Below are 17,993 nucleotides of genomic sequence, written 5' to 3'. Positions count from 1 at the left end.
TAATGCTATGCTGCAGCTTGTGCTTGCTAGCCGCGTACTCTCAGGCATTTTAGACCAAATGTAGAGGCGCAGGGAGGCAGAAGCCCGTGGATCTCTAAGTTAGAGGATAGTCAGGTCTGCACAAAGAGTTCCATGTCAGCTAGGGCTACATAGACTCTCAAAACAAAATAAAAATTGGAAGGAGAGAGAAAAATCCCTGAACCGCTCAAGCTTTGAAAGCTGCCATCCCAGCAACACCATCTCTACATCATTAGCAGCTCATTCAGCATCGCTGCTCTGAGGGCAAACAGCCAAAGCTTGCTTCACTTCCACATTTCACCAGGAGGGAGGAGGCCACATCCAGACACCAGGGTGCAAAGGAACCTGGAGATGCTGGGTTTGCTTCTCAAGCCCTGCAGTGCAGAAATGCACCCCTGTACTTACCTGAGTACCAACCATGACAGCCTGGAAGCCTTGGACCATCGGGGTCATGAGCTGTTCTGCTGGTGTAAAGCCCTCTCACTAATGTTGGATGTGATCCCTGATTCCATCTTGCTACCATGAAGGAAGCTAACCTAAGGACAAAGTCTCTATAGGAAGAAGCCTTCAGTATCTCAGGGGAATAGAATCAGACTAGATCAGGCCATACCTGAACTCCTGCATACCACTGAAGATGCACTAGACAGCACTCACACATGGAGAGCCAGGTGTGGTAACTCAAGCCTGTCATGGAGTGCTCAAAAGTCCAGGGCAGGATGATTTCTGTGAGTTTAACACCAGCCTAGGTTACAGAGTGAGACTGTATTAGTTACTGCTCTGTCGCTGTGATAAAACACCAGGGCCAGGGCTAGAGAGATGGCTCAATGGTTAAGAGCAGTGACTGCTCTTTCAGTGATCCTGAGTTCAATTCCCAGCAACCACATGGAGGTTTAGAACCATCTGTAAAGGGATCTGATGCCCTCTTCTGATGTGTCTGAAGACAGAGACAGTGTAATCACATACATTAAATACATACATACATACATACATACATACATACATACATACATCTTTAAAATAAAAACATGGCCACAGCACCTTATAGAAATAAAGTTCATTTGGGCATGTGGGTCCAGAGCGATCATGTCCAGGAGGCGTGAGGCTTCTCAAAACCCATCCCCAGTAATGAACCACCTCCAGCAAGGCTGGCCCTCTTAGACCTCCCCAAACAGCACAAGCAACCAGGACCAGGTGTTGAAATCCAGGGACCTACAGAGAAAAGTTCATTCCAATATCATAGGAGACTGTCAAAGGAAGCAAATAAACAAACAAAACCAAAGAGTGGTGTGTGGTAGTGCACACCTCAGCACTTGGGAGGGAGGCAGAAACAGATGGATCCCTGTGAGTTTAAGGCCCAGCCTGTACATGGAAAATTTTCAGGCCAGTTTCTGCTTCACAGCGAGATCTTATATCAAAAACAAACCAAAGCAAAACACAACAAAAGAAATCCCAGACCATGGAGATAGCTCAGCAGGTAAAAACATTTGCTGTGCAAACCTGATGGCCTAAGTCCCACCAGACTCCCATTAATTATCCTCTGACCTTCACACATAAGCATGTGCATTCAGGCACTCACACCCAGGCACAGGCAAATAAACACTCACATGTACACACACATTCACATATGTGTACATACACACAACATACTCTCTATATATAGATATATATTAGATATAGATATAGATATAGATGTAGATATAGATTAATTTCCAAGTTATCAGAAATGGGAAGAGCATACTTGAAAAATTCAGAGAACTAAAAGTCCAGAGATCATCTTGGGCCAGGGCTGAGCTAAAGTTAAGACTTGTTCCCTAAGATCTAGTGACAGTGAGAGACCAGGATTATCTGGGGAAGGCACTGCTCTGGTGAATCATTGCTCCAGGCACAGGCTGTAGTATTGAATTAAAGTTGCCGGTTACTTTTGGCCCAGAGAGAGTGGGGAAGCAATTCTCCTTCTCCTGGAAAGAACAGCTCAACCCTGTGAAGTCCCAGGCTTCTGCTCACCCCTCCCATGCAGTGGGCAGGAAAGCTGTCTTCTTGCATTTTGATTTTTTTTTAAGAGACAGTGTTTCTCTGTATATAGCCCTGGCTGTCCTGGAACTCACTCTGTAGACCAGGCTGACCTCAAACTCAGAAATCCATCTGCCTCTGCCTCTGCCTTCTGCCTCTGCCTCCCGAGTGCTGGGATTAAAGGCATGTGCCACCATGCCTGGCTACATTTTGATTTTTTAAATATCAATTTTTTTTGCTACACACCCTTTGAAAATATGACCAAAGATGAGCATTTATTGAAATGGAAAGGTGCTCAGACTAGTATATAAAGTAGAAGAGACAGACTGAAAATGTTCAAGTTAAATCTCACTTCAAAAATCAAATGTACAGGGAGCTGGAAAGATGGCTCAGTGGTTAGAAGTGCTTAACGTTCTTTCAGAGGACAGGAGTTCTGTTCCCGGCATATATTAGGCAGCTCACAACTGACTGTAAATCCAGCTCTAGGGGATCTAATGCTTTCCTGTGGCATCCAAGGGCATCCCCACACATGTGCACATACATAAACTCATACACTTTTAAAATTTTTCCCAAGCTTGATAACCTGTGTTCCATCCCCAGAACTCATGGTGGAAAGAGAGAACTGATTTCCAAAATACTCACTCTGACCCCCATGCTTCAGCCCTCACATCCATAATAATAATAATAGTAGTAGTAGTAGTAGTAAATAAATTTTAAGTTAGATATGGAAGTCTGTGTTTGCATAGGAGAATGTGGTGAGGCTAAGCTGCCCACCTGCACACAGTCCTGGGTTTGATCCCAGCACTACATAAACTGGGCACACTGCTGTACACCTGTAATCCTAGCACTTGAGAGGTGGAGTCAGGAGAATCAAGAATTCAAGTCATGAGGTGGATCGAGGAAAAGGGGGAAAATCCATGCAGAAGATATGTGCTAAAGTGTTTGGAGCTATTTGAGTTGCTGCCTTCGTGGTGGATGGACATGGGGGTTTTCTGTCTCCTTTCCTGCACACCTGCAGCTCATTTATCTGCAGTCTTTGCATCCTCACGTCCCCCAGACTTCCAGATCATCCTTTCTCTGGCAAGTATTCATCCTGTATACTGTGCACATTCCAAGGCCCTCCCCCGGCCTTGCGGTAAGTTTCCTGGTTCACACTCAAGATTGCTTCTCCTTCCTCTTCCTGTGCCTCCCTGGCTTCCCACTCTCTGCAGCTGTTCTCTCTGTCCTCACTTAACCCAAATATGGAATGCTGCCCCCTTTCCTTGATCCCCTCCCCAAAGAAAATCTTATCCGAGGTGCTACTGAGAGGCCACAGCTCCGCTTAGCACTGTAGCCAGCATCGAGTCAGCAGGATCACCTCTGTACACGTCCTGGCAGCAGCTGGTTTGGAAATAGTCTCACTGGACAGTCTTTTTCAAACCTGCCTCTCAGCTCCCTGACTTCAGCCCAAGGATCCTCCCTGCAACTGCTGCATCTTCACCTGCCACTGAACTACCACATTTTAAAATGGTTTTTCCCTTTCTTCCTAACCTCCCTTTTGGAATTTACTTTTCCAAGCAGGAAAAATCTTACAATCCCCAAAAGATTGTCAAGAAACCTTTGATGGCTCAGCAGTTAAACATTCTCAATGGTCACTAGGCAGTTGTGGCACGTGTCTTTAATCCCAGCACTCTGGAGGCAGAAGCAGGTGGATTTCTGTGAGTTTGAATGCAGCCTGATCTACAGAGTGAGTTCCAGGACAGCCATACCACTACCTCACAAAATAAAACAAAAGAGAAGAAGAGAGCCCAGAAATGATCAGGTAGCAACAGGGCTGGAAAGTTAGGCTAGAACAAAATAAATAAAGGGCTATATCCTTAGGCCAATTTTAGGAAGTTTAGTTAGTGTGGTGGGAGGCTAGGAGGAGAATGATGACTGAAATACAGAAGAGGAGAAGAAACCAAAGAGACAGGAAGGGCAGAACAGTGGAGTCAACCCTGATTATTCTGGGTGATGGATGTTGGGGGAGATGTTAAGATGTCCAGGGAAAACAGCAGCAACGGTTTGCAAAACTAAAAAGGAAGTTAACCACATGATATAAAGCCTGATTTTATTCTCTCCAAGCTACTCCTAAGGTCTGAATGGAAATAAAGGCAGAACTGGGGCTCAGAAGAATGGTCAGAGCTTCAGAGGTGGGAGTCACCTGCTTAGAGGCAACTGAAGTCATGAGTGAGTGAGATCACCAAGTGAGACAGAGCAAGACAGAGACAAAGAATGGCATGTATGCAGAGGTTGGAAGACTGTTGAAGCCAGCATCCTGCAAAGAGCAGGGGAGGAAGAAAATAGGAGACAGGATGGTGAGATGGCTCAGTGAGTAAAAGGGCCCATTGCCAAGTCTGAAGACCTGAGTTCCACCCTGAGACCCACATGGTTAAAAAGACAGAGATGTCCTCTGATCTACACACCCACACGCGTGCACAATAAATATTTTAATTTTTAAAGAAAAAAAAGCATTAGAGTATAGGGTAATTGCAGCCATACAACATCACATAGCATTTTCAAGGTAAGGGGAATACCATGCAGCACCAGTCATCATGGAGGGGCCAAGGAGATCTGAACTCACAATAAGGGAGCTAACAGTCTCCAAGCTACCAACAGTGGTGAAATCTAGCTGAAAATGCCAGAGGCTAAAGAACAGTCTATCAATACTGACTGTTCCAAGGCTTTTCTGCTCCTGCCTGGACAGCCAGGTACACATTTTACAGACACTGGTCCATTCCTTCCAGATACTAAGCAACAAGCTCAGCACTGGGGAGAAGAGAAAAAAAAAGAAGAGAAAGAGAGAGAGAGAGAGAGAGAGAGAGAGAGAGAGAGAGAGAGAGAGAGAGAGGAAGGAAGGAAGGAAGGAAGGAAGGAAGGAAGGAAGGAAGGAAGGAAGGAACAAAGAAAGAAAGAAAGAAAGAAAGAAAGAAAAAAAGAAAGAAAGAAAGAAAGAAAGAAAGAAAGAAAGAAAGAAAGAAAGAAAGAAAGAAAGAAAGAAAGAAAGAAAAAAGGAAGAAAAACAAACAAAAAAGAGTTCCTACTGGTCTTACAAAGGGCCTGAGTTCCATTCCCAGCACCAGGATAAAACAAAGCAAAACAGGACATTATAGGAAAGACCATGCCTCATGAAAAGAGGATGAAGCCAACCTCTTTATCCTTTTGGGGTCCACCAAACAGATGCTGTTTGGATACTTTATAAGGGCCCCTGTCCCCCCCCTTTCCTATTGTTCCTATTCAGATACTTGCCCCTCCCCCTTCCAGCCACCTCTCCTCACAATGTCTTCCATGAATCAGAAGCCACAATCTTAGAATACGTCCCTTTAACTGTCCTCCAACACTACGGATCTGACAACTGCCTCTGCTTCATCAAGGGAAGAGGAACGTCCCTGAGGTCACTCTGGGTAAACAGACCGCCATAGGCCCAGTATTCTACAGGCTGCTGTGTCTAACCTGGGTAGGTAAAGAAAAGAACTCCAAAGGGCAATTAAGGTAGGACCATATCCCAACTAACCAGGCCCAGAACAAGAATAGGTCCTTTCAGCCGGGCGTGGTGGCACACGCCTTTAATCCCAGCACTCGGGAGGCAGAGGCAGGAGGATTTCTGAGTTCGAGGCCAGCCTGGTCTACAGAGTGAGTTCCAGGACAGCCAGGGCTATACAGAGAAACCCTGTCTCGAAAAACCAAAAAAAAAAGAATAGGTCCTTTCTTCTGTCTTGCCGAGGTGTTCAGTTTTTGTCTGTGCCAAGAAATAAGCTCAGGGATGCACTGGATGGCGGCATCACACTGTCATGGAAGTTGGGACTCACAGTCCCTGGAGGCCTTCCCTCCCTAAGAGGCCCTTCACTCACTAATGTAGTCATTCATCAGCAGTGTGACGAGTCTGTTCACTTCCCACCAGCTCTTAGTTTTCCTGCCTACAAAACAAATAGGAGTTGTAAGACGCAAGTGAGTACTTAGTGTAAAGTACTTGGATCAGTGCTTATGGCTTGGTGCTCCATCATTGTCCTAGCTTGCTATGATGAGCATGAACAAAAGCAACCTGGGTAGAAGAGGATTTATTTCAAGTTATAGCTATTGCCTATCATAAAGGGACGTCAAAGCAGGAGGCCAAGATAGGCCCGTGGAGGCATGAACTAAAGCAGAGACCATGGGAGAACACTGTTTAGTGGACTGCTCTCACGCCTAGCTCCATTTGCTTTCTTATACAACCCAGGACCACAGGTCCAGGGCATTAAGAAAATGTTCCATAGACTTGTTTACAGGCCATTATGACAGAGGCATTTCCTCAGTTAAGGTTCCCTTTTCCCAAATGACCCGAGCTTGCATCAAATCAACAACAAAATCACCAGCACAATCATCATCATCACCATCACCATCATCATCACCATCATCACAATTATTATTTCCACTTATCAACACTGCAAGCAAGGTGCTTGTGCTCAATACCTATCTGAAAGGGGGGTGGAGGGGTGAGGAAGGAAGGAAGCGCACAGCATAACTTTCCTGATACCCTGCCAGCTCTTCAACACTCTTTTGTTTTCTTCCTTTCAGTTGTCCTTTCTAACTAGCTTTTGAGAATTGCACCTACTCCTCATAGAAATGTAAACGGGCTGAAGGAGAAGTAGAAGGCAGGCTGGGGATTAAGGAAAGGGGAGAGGACTGGGGTGCACCTCAGCGTCCAGTGCCTGTATACATGAAGGACACCTTGAGTTTGATCCCCAGCATACAAAAAAAAAAAAAAAAAAAAACATTTTTAAAGAGCCACAAATGATATAAGAGCTAGTCTCTCCCAAGTGAACCCCTGGGGCTGAGAGGTGGCTTTTTTTGCTCAGTGTCTCTCTGAGCTGATAGCTAGATAAAGGAACCCCCATCTGATCCTGGGCCATTGTGGATACAAAGGAGAATTACCTGCCAGTCTTGAGGATGTGGGCATGCCTGGGCCCTCTACAGAGGACAGTCACCTGGGACTTAGCTCTTTCCTTCTGCTGTGGGGTCTGGGGGTTAAATTCAGGTCATCAAGCTCAGCAGGCATTGCTACGACAGTGGTTCTCAACCTGTGGGTCTTCCCCAAGGGTTGTATATCAGATATTTACATTATGATTCATAACAATAGCAAAATTATATCTTTTAGGAGTAACCAACTGTAGTAGTTTAAATGAGAACAGCCCCAGAGGCTCATACATTTGAATGCTTGGTCCCCGGTAGGTGAAACTGTTTGGGAAGACTTTGGAGGTGTGGCCTTGTTGGAGGAGGTGTGTCATGGGGTGTGGTCTTTGAGGTTGCAGATTAAGATGTAAACTCTCAGCTACTGCTCCAGTGCCATGCCTGCCTGCCTGCCTGCCTGCCTGCCTGCCTGCCTGCCTATTACCTACCTGCCCGCCTACTGCCATGATCCCTGCTATAATGGTCATGGACTCCAGCCCTCTGAAACTGTAAGCCCCCAATAAACTTTTTCTTCTATAAGTTTGCCTGGTCCTGGTGTCTTCTCACAGCAATAGAAAAATAACTAAGACATCAATATTAAGTGAATTCATGAAGACAGTACCCTCATACATGGGATAATCATCTTTTTGACTCAAAAGAGCTTGCTTCCTTTCTTGATGATATAAGGACATGACTCATCTCTGAACATGAAGTGTGCCCTCAGCAGACACCACACTGAGGAGTATCTTGTTCCTGTAAAGTACAGGGAAGCACTCAGACCCAAATATATTTATATATCTATATATTCCACCTGGGAATCTCACACTCTGCCAGAAGCTGTGGCTGAAAGGCACCTGCAGGTTTTTCTGGGATAGTACATAGATTCTTATTCCTCCAGCTACTCTGGCCTTGGCAATCCCCTCCCGATTATAGCTGGAAGCCTGGAGAGTGGCAGTTCTCAGGCCATAGCTTCTGGGTCTTGGCAAGAGTCACATTACCTTATACCAGAGGACAGCCAATTCTCCAGCTGCTCTCTGCGGCAATGAAAGTATAAGAGGGTTGTAGAACCACTGGGAGTAACTCAGAGCTTTGGGATAAGAGTCAGGCCATACATGATCACTCTGCCACCTGTTACATGGTGGCAGTCCTGGAGCCTGCAGATCGATCAAAGGGGCTGGTAGCCGGGAAGCTGCACTGAAGTCTGTTAGGGGGAGGACCAATGAGGTCCTTCAAGAACACAGCAGAGCCCTGCCTATTTGTGGAGGACCAGGACTTATCACATGACCCTGCCTAGCTTTGAGGATGCTGGAAAATATCTATGGGGAGGTACGTGGATATATTTAGTGAGTGTGAGTCCTCTCTGCATGAGACGTTAGTTGTTATTGTTGTGTGACCATGTAACTGTGGAGACAACTGGAAGCCTGATGGAACATTCCCTCTGAGGTTTTGTTTCTGGCTTGTTCTGTTTTACTTGTCAGGCTTGTTTTACTGCCTGAAGAAGGAGAATGTCTTCACTTCTCCATGTCTCCCCAGAGCAGGCCTGAGAACAGGACAATCCCTGCACCTTCCTTGGGTCAGGCCGATGCTGGGCCCATCCTAAAGAAATGTCCCCTGGAAGAAGGTATCCAGCTCATCACAATTTGTTCTAGAATTTGTGGGGTTCAGTACAGACTGTCCTGTATCTTGAGGACCCCTCTCAGAATGGCATCCTACTTAAAGGGGATGAACTGGGCCTCAGGCTGTAGGAGTGGGTTTGGGAGCTGTTGACATTTGTTATTTTTGCAGCGCTGAGGATAAGAGCCAGGCTCCACACGTGTTAAACATGTGTTCCACCCCTGAACTGTGTCTCTAGCTCCTGACTTGAACAGAATCAATAAATAGCAGCTTTATTGAGATACAATTTCCACACCGTAGAATTCACCAGCTTAGGCTACATCTCAACAGGCTTCGTGTGTTTACAGAGCTGTGCCAACTGTCAAGATTGACTTTAGAACATTCAGAACATTTTCACTGTCGCCCAAAGAAAACTCGTGCCCACAATTGTTACTCTCTGTTCATTCTCAGCCTTACGGAGCTCTTACTTTCTGAACCTGCAGATGTGTCTATTTTGGACATTTCAGACTAATGCAGTCATACTACACATGCTCTTTCTACAGCTAAGTACCATCCACTGTGTGATGTGTCTGACTGCTGTGTGTGCTATCGATTAACAGTTTCTCAGTCGGCAGATATGTGGACTGCTCCCACCTTTGAAACAATCTGCTATAAACTTTCATAGCCAGCTTTTGCATTAACATACATTTTCATTTCTCCTGAATGGATACCTGGGGATAGAATTTCTGGGCATTTACTAATGCTTAATGTGTAACCTGTGGATGACTGCGCTGATGTACACTGAGGACTTCTGTTTCTCTGCATCCTTATATGCAACACTTTGTAAAGAACGCTGGCTTATTATTTCTTTGTTGCTTCGGTTTTCTTTTTCTTTGGGGTGGGGTGGGGGAGAGGGAGGCACTAAGGATCAAACCCAGGGCCTTGAGAGAGTGCTAAGTACTTGTTCTACCACTGAGCAACAGTCCCAATTAGCTGCCCTCAAACTCCTAGACCTAAGCAATCCTGCCTCAGCCTCCCCAGTAGTTGGGGCTACAGGGCATCAGGTCCTCTGGAATTAGAGTTACAGATGGGTGTGAAATGCCATGTGGAAGGTATGAAATGGACCTAGGTTTTCTGCAAAAGCAATAAGCACTCTAACCAATGAGCCATCTCTCCAGGCCTTCTTTAACCATTTTTAAACTGGGTTGTCTTCTTACTAAGTTGTAGCTCTTTATATATTATGGATATTGGTCCTATGTCAGATATACAACTTACAAATATTTTTGTGAGTGTCCTTTTACTTAACAATGATCATTTAAGCATGAACTTTAAAATTTGAAAAAGAAAATAATTTTTTGTTTGTTTGTTTGTTTTTTGAGACAGAGTTTCTCTGTATAGCCCTGGCTGTCCTGGAACTCACTTTGTAGACCAGGCTGGCCTCGAACTCAGAAATCTGCCTGCCTCTGCCTCCCGAGTGCTGGGATTAAAGGCGTGCACCACCATGCCTGGCAAAAAAAAAAAAAAAAAAAAAAAAAAAAATTCTTTTTTGCTTGTGTTTTGGATACCATAGCTAAAAAAACTATTGCCTAATCTAAGGTCACAGATTTTTTTTTTTTTTTTTTTTTTTTTTTTTTTTTGGTTTTTCGAGGCAGGGTTTCTCTGTTTCCTTGGCTGTCCTGGAACTCACTCTGTAGACCAGGCTGGCCTCGAACTCAGAAATCCGCCTGCCTCTGCCTCCCGAGTGCTGGGATTAAAGGCGTGCGCCACCACGCCCGGCAGGTCACAAATTTTTATGACTTTTTTCTCTGGAGTTTTATAGCCCTAGCTATTACATGTAGATCTTCAATCCATCTTGAGTTGATTTTTATATGTGCTGTGAGCTAGGATCCAACTTTACTCTTTTGCATGTTGATAGCCAATCAATTGTCCTGGGACCCATTATTAGTGACTTATTTTGCTCCCCCCTCCCTCCATTGTACATGCTTGGCACCTTGCCAAAAATTGATTGCTCATTAATATGACAATTAATAAATTGAACTGAGTTTTATTCCACAGATCTGTGTCTACCTTTATGCCAATAGGAGACTAACCTAATTACTGTAAGTTTTAGAATGAAGGAACTTGAATATCTCATCTTTCTCCTTTTACAAGCTTGCCTTGGCTAACCTACTGTGATGGTTTGTATATGTTTGGCCCAGGGAGTGGTACTATTAGGAGGTATAGCCTTGTTGGGGTAGGTGTGTACAGTGGCCATGGACTTTAATACCCTTGTCCTAGCTGCCTGGAAGCCAGTATTCTGCTAGCAGCCTTCAGATAAAGATGTAGAACTCTCAGCTCCTCCTGCACTATGCCTGTCTAGATGCTGCCTTGTTCTTGCCTTGATAAGGAATCTGTAAGCCAGCTCCAATTAAATGTTGTTCTTATAAGAGTTGCCTTGGTCACGGTGTCTGTTCACAGCAGTAAACCCTAACTAAGACACATACATTCCCTTGATGTCCACATGAGTTACTAGATTGGCTTGTTCTATGTACAAATAAGTCAGATTGGATTGTATTTGAGAGAGAGCTGCCTACACTGGTGCCATGACATGCATCTCAATATCAAAGGCCACCTTTCAGGACTTCCCACCTTGTTGCTACTGTGCTGTATATTCCAGCCTCACTGGGTAAGTCTCCTCTCTCCACTTCCTATCTCACTGTAGGAGTGCTGGGATTACAGACACACACCTCCACATCCATTTTTTAAAGATTTATTTATTTATTTATTATATGTAAGTACACTGCAACTGTTTTCAGACACACCAATAGAGGGTATCTGATCTCATTACAGATGGTTGTGAGCCACCATGTTTTTGCTGGGATTTGAACTCAGAACCTTCAGAACCTTCAGAAGAGCAGTCAGTGCTCTTAATCACTGAGCCATCTCTCCAGCCCCCTACATCCAGTTTTTAATGTGGGTTTTGGAGATCAGACTCAGCTCATCAGGCTTGCACATGTCATAATACATTTACCTACTAAGCCATCTGCTGGCCCATAGCTGGGATTGTAATAGAGACTTCCTTGACTCTATAACTGGGTAATACTGCCATCTTACCAACACTGTCTTCTGATCCATGAATGTGGGCTATCTATTTACCAGGGTCTTCTATGTTTCCGTGATCTTTTGTGGTTTTTCAGAGTATACATTATGTACTTGTTTTTGCTAGACTCCCTAAGCATTTTATTCTTTTTGCTGTTGTTGTAAATGAAACTTAATATACAGTGTGTTATTGCTATATGTGGAAAAATATAACTTGTTTTGTATACTAATGTTAAAGCTTTACTTAGCTCTATTAGTCCTAATAATAGACTAATTTCTAATGATTTTAGAAGATCATTTGGAATTTTCTGCATAGAAGATCACATCATAAAGCTGGCTGCACCGATGCACATGTTTGGAGCTATTACGCCTGTGTGTTTCCATGTGTTCACATATACCATGTGCATGCAGTGCCCACAGAGGCCGGAAGAGGCTGTCTGATTTCTTAGAACTAGAGTTACCAGTGGTTCTGAGCTGTTCAGTGTGGGTGCTGGGAACCAAACCAGGGTCCTCTGGAAATGCAGTTAAGTGCTCTTAACCTTTAAGCTGTTTCTTCAGCTGTGCTGGTGGTGCACATCTGAATTCCCAGTTCATTTGAGTCCAGACCAAGTTCCATGGGATCCTATCTCAGAAAACCAAAACTACCAACAATAAATCACACGATCTGCAAATAGATATGCTTAATTCTTTCCTGTTTAGGTGCCTTTTTTCTCTTCCTTAAATTTGAAAGGCTTTTTAAAAAAAACTTTATGCAAATATATATATTTTTTTTTGTCTGTGTCTGTATCTGTGACCCATGTATGTGCTTGGTGTCTGCAGAGGCCAGAAAAAGAAGCTAGAACTGGAGTTTCCGATGGTTGTGAATTGCCACATAGTGTTAAGAATTCAACCTGGCTCCTCTGGAAGAATGGCAAGTTTTCCACTACCGACTCGGGTCATCGCTCCAGTCCCTTATTTAATGTTCTTTCCTAATTTATATATGCAATGCTTATATTTGGAAATGGCAACAGCTAGTTTTATGTCAACTTGACATAAGCTGAAGTCATCTGAGATGAGGAAACCTCAAGAAAATGCCTCCATCAGATCTGGCTGCAGGCAAGCCTGCAGGGCATTTTCTTAGTGATTGATGTGAGTGTGGGCAGGCAGCGTGGATGAGACCACCCCTCAGTTGGTTATCCTGGGTGCTATAAGAACGCAGGCTGAGCAAGCCAGGAGGAGCAAACCAGTAAGCAGCCTCCCCCCATGGCCTCTGCATCAGCTCCTGCCTCCTGGTACCTGCCCTGCTTCAGTTCCTGTCCTCACTGTTTTGGTGATGAACTGTGATATGGAACTCGGAGTAAAACAAGCCCTTTCCTCCTCAAGTCGGAGTAAAACAAGCCCTTTCCTCCTCAAGTCGCTTTGGTCACGATGACTCCTCATAGCAATAGAGACCCTAAGTGATGACCGTTTAATGGCTAGTTCCTTTTGTCTTTGGCCTGAAGTGCTTATTTCAAACATAAAAGGAAATGGAGACTGGCCAGGCTGGCGGTGAAGGCTCCACAATAGGCTAAGACCAAGGCTTCAGTGGCTCAGATTAATGTTGGGGTTCATCAACATCAGTCAATAAGAAACACCACAAAGATAGACTTACAGCAAACCAGGACAGTCGTCTGGGAACAAGGTTTTCATTTAACCTTCTGGTGCCTCTTTGCTAGTGAAGTGGTAGAAACCCATACAGTTTTGGGATGTTTTAAGGCTGAGCTTTGCAAGGTGCGTAACCAGAGTCTCAACCGCAGCTCAGGTCACCCAATCCTGTTTCACCAGAGGGAGGGACCCCAAACTCTCAAATGCAATGAAGAGGCACACATGTGTGGCCAGAGAAGAGGGGTTTTCAGTCTTGCAAGGGATCTGGATCTTTTTTTTTTTTTAATCATTTTCTTGTTTGTTTTAATGTGCATGTATTCATATGTGAGTGCAAGCAAGTGTATGTATGTACAGGGGCCAGAGGGCAAGCTCCAGTGTAGGTCTCTACCTTCTGTTTGGTTTGTGGCTTAGTTACTGTTCCATTGCTGTGAAAAGACACCATGTACAAGAAAACTTATAAAATGAAGCATTTTATTGGGGGCTTACTTTAGTTTTAGAGGGTTAGTTCCTAGTCACCACGGTGGAAAACATGGCAGCAGGCAGGCAGGCATGGTGCTGCAGCAGTAGCTGAGAGCTTACATCTGAAGCCTCAAAGCCCACCTCCATTGATAATAGGCCGCACTTCCTAATTTTTCCCAGACAGTTTCCCCCAGGGCCATGCATTTAAACTTAGGAGCCTATGGAGACCATTCTCATTCAAACCACCAGTTTGAGAGCGTCTCTTGTTCAGCGCAGCCTATGCCAGGCTAGCTGGCCCACAAACTTCCAGGGAGTCACTTGTTTCCACCCTACATCTCATTAGGGGCTCTGCATTGGGACGTCTGGATTACAGACAAGCACATCACCACATCCAGTTTAAGTGGGTGCTGGTGATCTGAACTCAGGTCCTCATGCTTGGTTAGCAAACACTTTACCCAAAGGCCATTTCCCCAGTCTCTAACTGCTTACTAGAAAGCCTGTCCCTGGGGCTTAGGTTCTACTTGATATCCTCACTAAGTACAAAAAGCTGCCTGGCCAGAGGGGCCTGAAGGGTAGGGAAGATAGCACCACTTCCTGAGGACAGAGGATGGATCAGGAAGAAAAGCCTGAAGCAAGGTGGAAAGTTTGGTCAAGGGACAGGTTGTACTGCTGGAGCAGGAGCTAGGGATCTGGCTTGAGCTTTGTGCCAGGCTCAGGGGAATTAATACTGGAGTTCCGAGGCTGCTGCAATTGTCAGCCTGTGTGGCTTGAATTAAAGGTCAGACCCTATAATAAACCTTCAGGAAGCTGAGATCTTCAGGACCACAGAGGACCAGGGAGAAGTTTTCAAGGCCTGCTTACTCCACCGGAAGGAAATTTCAGAAATTGCCAGCTTCACTTTTAGGGTCAGTGAAAGGAAAGAACATGACCTCAGTTCTTGGGACTTCTCCAAAGTCAGCCAGCCCCAAACCATCTGCTTGATAGATAGTATGAGAACCAACTTTCCAAACAGCTGGATGATATACCAGCAGGGGGCTCGTTTGCTCACTCTACATCCAATCCAACCAAGCCATTCTCCCTACACTACCCCACCACCCAGCTCATCCAAGACATCTGCACATCCTCTTTGACTACTTTGACCTCTACTCAGGATGCTTCCTTCCTTGAAATGTGAACCTGAGCATATCACTCTTCTCCAGGAAGCCCTCTGTGACTTCTCAGGCTCCCGCCATCTTCACAGGGTTTACTGTCCTCATTCTTGTTTTGTTTTTTGAGACAGGGTTTCTCTGTGTAGCCCTGGCTATCCTGGAACTCACTCTGTAGACCAGGCTGGCCTCGAACTCAGAAATCTGCCTGCCTCTGCCTCCCAAGTGCTGGGACTAAAGGTGTGTGCTTAAGTACACATCTTGATTGCAGCTATGAAAAACTGGGTAGTGGCTACTGCTTGCCTTTCCTGCCCAATCACATCATTGTAGTCAATATGATGTGGCCAAATGGCCAGAACCTCTCTGGATGACAGCTGAGGCCAAGAAGAGTCAGCACAGCTCTAATGCTAAACCAACTGTGTCCAAACCTCTTCTTTCATTGGAATAGATGAGAACATAAAGAGTTTTAGGCATCCAGTGGTCACCCTCTGCCAGGACATCTCCTTCAAAGTAAAAGCCATAGCAACAGGAGAAACTGTGGAAGAGCATGCACTAAGCATGCTCTAGACCCTGGGTTCAATCCTCAGCACCAAAATAAATGAAGAAAAAAAAAAAAAAAGGAAGCAAATTGCTTCTAGAAAGGAAGCAGCCCTCCTTGGATTCTGGAGGACACATTGCAATCCTAGGAGCTCTCTCTGGTAACATCGAAAGCCACCAGCTTGTAGTGAAGTCTCAAATGGAAAAGGTCTCTCCAGGCAGCACAGATAGGGCTGGGTAATGGCCTGGCACTGGGCTCTTAAGATGTAAGCCCTATGTGCTGGAACTACCAGCAAATGTGAGAAATACAGCATGGACCTCTCTCTATAAACACCAGAGAGCCAATAGGCAAGGCCCCTGGGCTCTAGAGTGAAGCTGGGCCATCTGTAGCAGAGACTTTTGAGAAATAACTCCTGTCACATGACTAGGTCCTCCTTTTGATTACATTCTTGATCATCAAGTGACCCGACACCAGAACTGTTATGACCTGCCAAGGTAGAAATGTTACCCCAGCTTGTCTGCTGATGAACCAGGTAGAGGGACTAAAATGGGACAGTGGCTACATGACAGACAATTTAAGGGTCATCTCGAAAGACCAGAGCCTCTCCCCAAGGTACAGAGCTGCAGGTATGCACCTGCTCAGAGCGAGGGGCACACAGGAGACTATTTCACACTCCTAGACCAGGACTTTTGAACTAGGACTATCACCTTCCAGAACCTAGAAAAGGTTTGGCTGGTTTTAGACAAGAAGATCTGGTAGAGGCACAAGGGGTGTGTGGTAGTGGTGGACACCTTAGAGTACACAGAACATGAAGGCCTTTGTTTCATACCAGAAAGCACTGTCACAAAGGAAAACCAAAAAACAGAGTAGATTGGCCATTGTGGGCAAATGCACTGAGCACACGAATGCCACTGCTGATGGAAGAGGGGGGCCAACGGTACAGAGTCCCGCATACCAAAGGCCTCTGCTGCCACCATCTGACTTCCACATACACAAGTGGCATGCATGCCCTCACACATAAACAAAATTACTTTTTAAGAATTATTTCCTATAGTGAGAATTTCACCTGCATTTATATTATGTGCACCATGTACATGCCTGGTGCCCATGGAGGTCAGAAGAGGGCATAGGACCCCATGGAATTGGTTGTAAACCACCCTGTGGGTGCTGAAAACTGAACCTGGGTCCATTGTCAGAACAAGTGCTTTTAACTGCTAAGCCATCTCTCCAGTCCTAATTATTTTTAAATTGAAAAAAAAAAGAAAAAAAAGTAAATCCAGCAGCTGTTGGCAGGGAGGCCACTGGACTGCAGTGGGAAGGGAGCATGTGCTTGGGGCTGGCAAAGGTCTCGATCTGAGTGTTAACTACAAGGTGCCCACGTTCTAGTGCTTCACTGAGTTCATCTGCTTGCTTGCTTGCTTGCTTATCCAGAAATCTTGGTGTCGGAAGCATGGGATGAGAGCAGGTGCAGATGCTAAGGCAGGCAGGATGGTGTGCTGGGAAAATAGGATCCAGCTTGCTCAGAGCTGCTACGGAGGCCTGAGCGAGCCCCATGCAGGACACAGCTGACTCCAGGGTCCTTGAGATCTTGAGCTCCTGGATGTGGCTGCTCTCTTACTTCATTCCTCATTCCAACGATGATTAAAAACACAACAGAAAGGGACACTCGCAGCAGAAAAGCCCTAATTTAAGAAACATGTCCACACTCACCTTCTCGGGAACACTCGCTGTCGGGGCTGACCCAAGCTCCCTCGCTAAAATGCACAGCTGACATCTGGCTGCTGTACATCTGGTCTTGCAGAACCACAGCGGTGGCCAGCTGTCTGAAGTTAAGCCTGTCCCACAGTCATCCCACAGACAGGACGAGAGCTGGCTCAGGTTATTAGCTCCTCAGAACTGTGATGGTTAGTCTTAACTGTGAACTTGACACAACCTAGCATCACCTGGGAAGACAGTCTGTGAGGGGATATATAATGAGGTTGACCTGTGAAGGGTTTTCTTATTTGAGTTGAGGTTAAAGACTCACCCAGAATATAGATGGCTCCATCTCATGGGCTGGATCCTATACTGAATGAAAAGGAGTGAGCTCACTACTGGCATGCACTAATTCACTCACTCATTCATTCATTCATTCATCCATTCATTCTCATTACCGTGGATGTGAATTACTTCAAGCTCTTGTGGCCTTAACTTCTCCACAGTAACTTCAACCTGAACTGAATAAACCTTTCCCCCTAAACTGCTTCTGTCAGTTATTTTTATCACTGCAATGATGACTAAAACCATATTTCCTGGTTATTCAACTTTTCCAGGCCTGGGGAAATCTCCATTTGCTTTGCAGAGTGTCTGTAAAGCCCTGGTGTTGGGTGTGCCCAGGCTTAAGCTCACAACATGCACACATACAGCTGAGCATCATGCTAGCCTTTCTAGGGGACCAAAAATTCTCCTTCTGTACTCCAGAGACACAGCCCAACCTCTTCTCTCTTCCACCTGCAAAGGAGCTGAGGTCTCGGTCTGTAGCCACTCACTCCCCCTGCCGGCAGGACACCACAATGTGGCTTTCCTGAAGCCTCCTCCTTATCTCT

The sequence above is a fragment of the Mus caroli genome, unplaced genomic scaffold (genome assembly GCF_978045245.1).
Source record: "Mus caroli unplaced genomic scaffold, Mus_caroli_1 scaffold_8, whole genome shotgun sequence".
Classification (NCBI taxonomy): domain Eukaryota; kingdom Metazoa; phylum Chordata; class Mammalia; order Rodentia; family Muridae; genus Mus; species Mus caroli.
The sequence above is the reverse complement of the archived record's forward strand: the minus strand, read 5'-3'. Positions refer to the sequence as shown.